Source organism: Lotus japonicus, chromosome 3 (assembly GCF_012489685.1).
Source record: "Lotus japonicus ecotype B-129 chromosome 3, LjGifu_v1.2".
Lineage (NCBI taxonomy): Eukaryota > Viridiplantae > Streptophyta > Magnoliopsida > Fabales > Fabaceae > Lotus > Lotus japonicus.
The window spans coordinates 2,155,199-2,162,101 of NC_080043.1; positions in this window are offsets into that span (position 1 = coordinate 2,155,199).

The following is a 6,903-nucleotide window of genomic DNA, read 5'->3' on the forward strand; positions in this document are numbered from 1 at the left end:
CTCATCATTAAAGATTAATGAGTTGGTAATAAATTAATAAATAAAATATAGAAATTTCAACTCACTTATATTCAATGTAATTGGATGATGAGTTATTTAACTCAAACTTTCGCATGAGTCATTTAGATAATCCGTTTGAAAAAATATGTAACTATTTTTTTTAAAACTAAATATGTTTTTTTTTTGAACATAACTAAATATGTTGAAATACACAATAATTTAATATTTTATTTTACAAATTATCCAATTTCTATAATGAGGAATTGCAATTACTAAAAAAATTCCAAAATGTCAATTTCAACAAATAATAGTAATTGAATGAGGATACACCTGGATTGTTGTTTCTTGTGGGCAAGAAGGAACACTGGATTGAAACAGGCGACACAGTCGTTTTAACTTTTTCAATCAAATGAAAGGTGGCAGCCCTTAAAGCAAAAAGTTTTGGTGAAGTGTTCGCAGTTGAAAGTTCGAAATTAAGGATACCATAGAGATAGATTACTGAGGAGGCACGTGTCATGTTTAAAACTGATCGTTACCCTTCATTTTTTGTGAGAGAGCATTCACCGTCGAGAGCAATTCTCACGTTGTTGGTGCTCGCATTAAACGAACATTTACCCTTAAGTTTATTGACACACTTAGTCAGCTTTTGCATTTGCATTATGTATTGGGTCACGTGAGTTGAACTCTTTAGGTAGAGGTGGAAATTGATTGAGCTTTGAATAAATAAGTCTTGATTTGTTTAAAAAATTAAGATTTTCTGACTTATTATTTGTGGCCTTTTTTTTTATAATTCTAACAAAATCTGTTAGGACACTGCATTTTCACATTCTCATACTACCATTGATTTTAGGGTCACCAATTTTAAAGAATTCAATTATTGGATTTCATCAATCATGTGTATGGATCCTTTTCTATTTTTACAATTTCAACGTATGATATGTTTAAGTCCTTTTTGTAATCGAATGTTTGTTTTTATATTGTTTTGTCTTGTATGAAGTGGTTGATCGGTCGAAATCATATATGCGGACATGGATTATGGATCAACCACAACATTCATATTTAAGCCTCCATGAAATTCTTGATTACAAATTAACTGGTTTGATTTTGAAATGAATGTATTAAAATTCTCATATAATACGACTTTGTCAACCAAACATTGTGCTAGATGAATCTTTTCCCTGACCGACCTCTCATATAATATGTCCATAAATAATAAATATATTTTCTTTGTTTTATAATTGCTCAATTATAAATGCGAATTTTACAGTAGGAACTAGGAAAATATATTATGAGATCTTTCACAATCTTAATCTCCATGTTAGATAGGGGGACAAATGGCCTTGGAGTTTCTTCTTTGATTAACTTTCATGTAATAGCTTCGACCTCATTTTCAATCTAATGAACTACTCCCCTTAAAAAATTTATTCAATACATATTGATTCAACCACTAGATCCATGTATATGAAAAAATTAAAAAAAAAAAGAAGTCAGAAGGTGTGTTTTCATTTTGGTGTCCTACGTACGTTTTACAATGCCAAAAAAGAATAGTCTTTCATTTTTTTATAATGATGAGAAAACACCTCAGACTATCAAGCAAGACGCCACTACTAATGAAAGACTAGTAGAAGTCCATTTCTAAATAGGCACTGAGAGATATGCTTGAGGAGGGTGCCACCCTCCAACTCCAATTGAGATTTATTGGAATTTAGAAAAGAAAAAAAAAACAAGTTGCATAAACACCACGTACTCATAATTAATTAATGACATACACACTTGGTGGTATTAGTTTAATAAAAATAAAGACAAAGCAAAATGAAAGTATGATCCTTGAGAATATAAAAATACATAAGAGGAAAATGAACTTCCAAAATCTAGGGGAATGGGGGCGCCAAAGTTGGGTTAGGTCTATTCTATTTCCACGGAAAGAAGTGGGGCACGCAGAAAATGATCGTTTTCTTTGTTTGTTTTCCTCTTTTAAAGTTTGGTTTCTTTGATGTTAAGCTTTCTCCAATGGAAAATAAATAAAAAATAAAATAACAATGAAGCTTTCTTTTTCTCTTATTTACCCACTGCAATATAATAAAGTCACAAACACGATAACACCTGCGCGTGTACGTGGTACGCGCTCTTAAAGTACTCAACTAGTAGAATCAACTCATCAAGCAACATTGTCATTGACTATAATAATTTTAGTTTGATTTTCGTTAACTTTCACTTTCTTGTTTTTCATATCATTGATGAAAAGAAAGGAAAACATTTATGTCAAGTTACATATGTTCTTTTCATCAAGGTTGACAAGTGAATTCTGTTTCTAAAAGTAAATAGTATTTATTAACCATTAATTTATTGTTATATTTTTGAAAGGTATGCATGTGTCATTATATAATTGATATTTTTTGTTGTTGAATTTGATGAAATAGAAATAATAAACTTGATATAAGTTTTTGTCTAAAAAGAAATTGGTGTTGATTGGAGCACAAGTGATTTGGATGGAGCACAAAAACTACATATGTGCAAATGCAACCTATTTAAATTGGGTCACATGATTCTCGCGTTATTTGTAGTTTTCTTGATTTAACGGTCCATATTTAACCCATATTATAAGGTGCCTTGATAAAATACCAATAATGTTTTAGAATGCAATATGTGCGCAAATAAAATACTCACATCTTTAAATACAATAAGTTTAAATACTAATTAATAATGTGTTTGTTTAATGGTAAGTAAGTTAGAAAGACATTTGTTATTTTGTTTGGAGGACCTTGTATTTATTTTTTGAATGGGTGACGACATCCGTCAAAGACGCACACAAAACGTTAAATGCTATTTAAAATTACTATCATAGCAAAAGAAGAAACACACGTATTAAGAAATATTGTTAACTTTTTAAATCATATTATTTGTTTTCATATATTTTTTTATCTTTGCTCATTTATTCTTCAAATAGAGGCATTATATATTATAACATCTATTAATGCTCCCCTAGAGTTCTAAGTGAACGATTATTATGATCTCTATGTAGACAATTATTCTGAAATGATGAAGTATTAATTAGTATGTATATAAACTGAATCCAACGAACCCAATCACAAAAGTAGGGGTTGATTTGGGCAAACAGGTTGGTTTGAATTTCGTAAGAGGAAAACCAATCATATTGGTTCGCATATCGTGTTCATAGTTTGCAAAACCGAGTAAACTCGAATAAATGGAACAAGTCACTTGAAAGGTTTCACTCACACGTCCCTCTTTCAGATTTCACGTACTATGTTGTAAACTAAACTTAAGCCCCCTCAAGCCCTCACCCTATGTTGTTGTTCTTCCTCAAGTTACATCCATACCATCACTGCAACACTTCTTCTATTGTTGAGTCCGTCCAAGGTTGTCACACTTCATTGGGGTTTCGTCCTTCGAAAGAACGTTACAAAGCCAAAGTTCACGATGGATCGAGGATTTCGCCCTTCATTTGGATTTGCACCCTTCGCAAGTACATCACATACTTCACGATTGATCTATAGCTTCCACCCTTCACGTTGTCGTGAACCTAATCCATATCGACTCGTGTGCATCCTTACTATTCAACGACCATTTTTTCTTTACATAAAAAAATTAGGGGTGTTCGCACAAAGGCGTGTGTTTGTCTTTTATTTGGTTCTAAATATTGCCCATTCGAGTTTTTAAAACTCCAACCCATCTCTAGACTTCAAAAAATATAAGTGTGAGTTTAACGAACTTAAACCCCTAATGAAATGGACCAAGTCAGGTACGAAACACCCAACGAGCCACGCAGGTACCATCCCTAAACATAGGGCTGTCCATAGGACGATTTTGGACCAAAATTTTCGGTTACATCGGTTGAAAAACACCAAACAGCCAGGTCCTTCACTGTTCGTTCTCTAACTACGGGTTAGTTGGGTTCGATTTCATTGGGTGGCGGTTTTTCCAGGTGGGTTCACAAGATTTGCCAATCCTAAAAATATAGAAGATGGAGAAACAAATTATGAGATTCATATTCCATGCAACACATCACAGAAAAACCATAACAAAATGCTAATGCAGAAGAAAACTGCTTTACAAATCTCAATCAGAGGAGGGTTATACATCAAATCCCAAAGAGATGAAGTTTCACCGCAAATCTATGGAAGCACCTGCTTTTCCGCACCATTAATGTTACGGTGAAGGTCCTACTCCGTGATCGAGGTAGAGAATGATGTTTTTGGTTCTCAAATCCTTGAGGTCACCTCTATCTCTTCATCATCTTCGTCCTCCTCCTTCTTCTTCGTCTTCCCTCTCACTTCTAGAGTTGAGATTTGAGGCATGCAAGAAGATCTCCGGCCTCTGACTTAACAAATCAATGTTCCAATCTGCAATATGGATGAGAAGATATACGACAAGGAAAGAGGAAGGTCAAAAATGGCGTTGATGGTGAAGACGGTGGGCGATGGCGAAGACGCTGAAAAGGGGAGACAATGGATCCCTATGTGGAGGTTGTTGCAGCTAATGGGAGAAGAGACGTGGGGGATGGGCTGTGGCGGCTAGGTTTTCCGTGAGTGGGGAGAGAGAAGAGAAGAAGGTTTTTTCAAACAAGAAGAAAAAAACGCGAAGCTGTGAGTGTGTGAGATGAGTGATGGCTAGGGTTTCTTTTTGAGTTAGTGAGTGTTCTTTTAACCCAATCTCCTTCTATCTCTCACTCATAAACTGCTATGAGCTAGGCTGCAGGTTTGGTTTTTTTTTTTTTAACTCTACTTCACCCAGTTCGGTCGGTTCAAAGACCAAATTGAAATTGACTGAACCAGATCATAATAAATTGATTTTTCAACCAGCACCTGCCACTCGATCTGATTTCAAAAAAAAATTCTCGACTTTTTCAGTTCTGACTCGGTCCAGGTTCACCTTGGGCAGCACTACCTAAACAAACCAGTTAGTTTTCTGAAGGCTTAATTGCATATTTGGTCCCCACATATACCTTTTCCACGATTCTGGTCCCTAACAAAAATCAATTGCATTATGCGTCCCCGACGAATACCTCCATTTGCAGAATTAGTTTTCCGTCCAGATTCCATCCAAAAACTAACGGAAAGCTGACGTGGCTTTTTAAATTTATATTTAAATTGAAAATAATAATTTTTTAATTGAATCATAATGAAAAAAATAACAGATCTCAAATTGGTCGAGATTAATTAAAAAAATGCCAAAATCCCCACCACCATCACACATTCCATACCATCATTGAACTTGATTCAATTTCTGGGCAGAGATCACCTTCTTCACCTTCCATTTTCCTTCCTTTTTTCTTAACAACACCCCCAATTTCTAGAACCCTAAAGAACCAATCTTGAAAGCTTTAATGAAATTCCTAATCTCTCGCTCAAACGAAATTCCCAATCAACCCCATTGATCTCGATCTTGATCTCTCTCCCACAATCTCCTTGTTTCACTCATTCTCGATATGATCTCCCCTCTCTTCGAATCTCTGGCTCCTTCCTCTCCCTCTCTCTTGGGCAAATCTCCCCCTTTCGCGATCTCTCTTCTCACGAACACCCATCGACAGTTCTGGGTTTGCAACAAATCTGGGTTTTGGGTTCTATTTTCCTCTTAACTGGAGCGACCATTAACCAGATTTGGGTCGTGTGACACCGCCAACGATGGTGGTATGCGACGTCGTCAAACCAACAATGGGGTTGCATGAAGAGAGTGAGAAGAGAGCATGGATATAGAACCGAGAAAGAGAGATCTCGATGACTAGGTGATGAGAACATTGTTGCAGAGGAAAGGATTCAAGAGCTTGGGTTGAGCACCAATGGGTCTGAGTTCCATGGACATTGTTGCAGAGAAAAGGAATCAAGAGCATGGTTTGATGAATGCGTGATGCAAATGAATTAAAAGATTTAGTTTATTATGGGTTTGATGAATGTGTGAATAATAAACGTTGGAAGGGGTTGATGAATACGTGATTGTTAAGATTGAGTAGTTAGCAAAATTATTAAGATTGAGGTTCTAGACCTTACTTTTTTTAATTTGGGTACTGAAAAACGAGATGAAGATGATGGAATGGAGAAGATGAAGATGTTTATGAGAGGATGAAGATGATGAAGGAGATGAAGATGTTTTGATTTTCATAACTTTACCATGTTTTTTTTTTCTAGTTTTGTTCTTTAATAAAAATTATTTTTTTCAATTTAAATATAAATTTAAAAAGCCATGTCAGCTTTCTGTTAGTTTTTTGATGGAATCTGGACGGAAAACTAATTCCGCCGACGGAGGTATTCGTTGGAGACGCATAATGCAATTAAGCCTTTTCTGAATGAGTATTGATGTTCTTTATCACTTTATTCTATGCAACAAACCATGCACTTTTTATTTTAACAACAACAAAAGAAAAAATTACCGTCCACTATTGTTTTTGAAAAGATGAATAACATTACATTAGACTTGGTTAAATTAATTGTTAAATTTCCTGGTTGGCTAGATATTGGGTTTCATATATAATCTAAGCCTCTTCTAGATTTGGGTCTGACAGAAAGCTAGTCTTAAAATGTGACCAGATATAAAGGAGTTAATGCAGGCAATAATTGGAGTAGAAGTGTTGATGAGTTCTGCTCAAATATATTTTCTCTTATGTGTCCAGCCATCTCTATCCCTTTCCCTTTCTTTCTCCGTAGGACAATAACGTACATAACATCCACGATTTTTTATGGTATAGTGGACCTTTATAGATTTAACTTCTAGATTTAATTTGATTACTATAATGCATGTCATCCAAAGCTAAACTATAAAATCCCTCCTTCAACATGATTTGTAACACTTGGATAGCATTCATATATTTTACCACTTAATTAATTTCATAAAAATTGGACAACAAGTAACATCACAAGTATAGAGTTAATTACACGTGTATATATTATA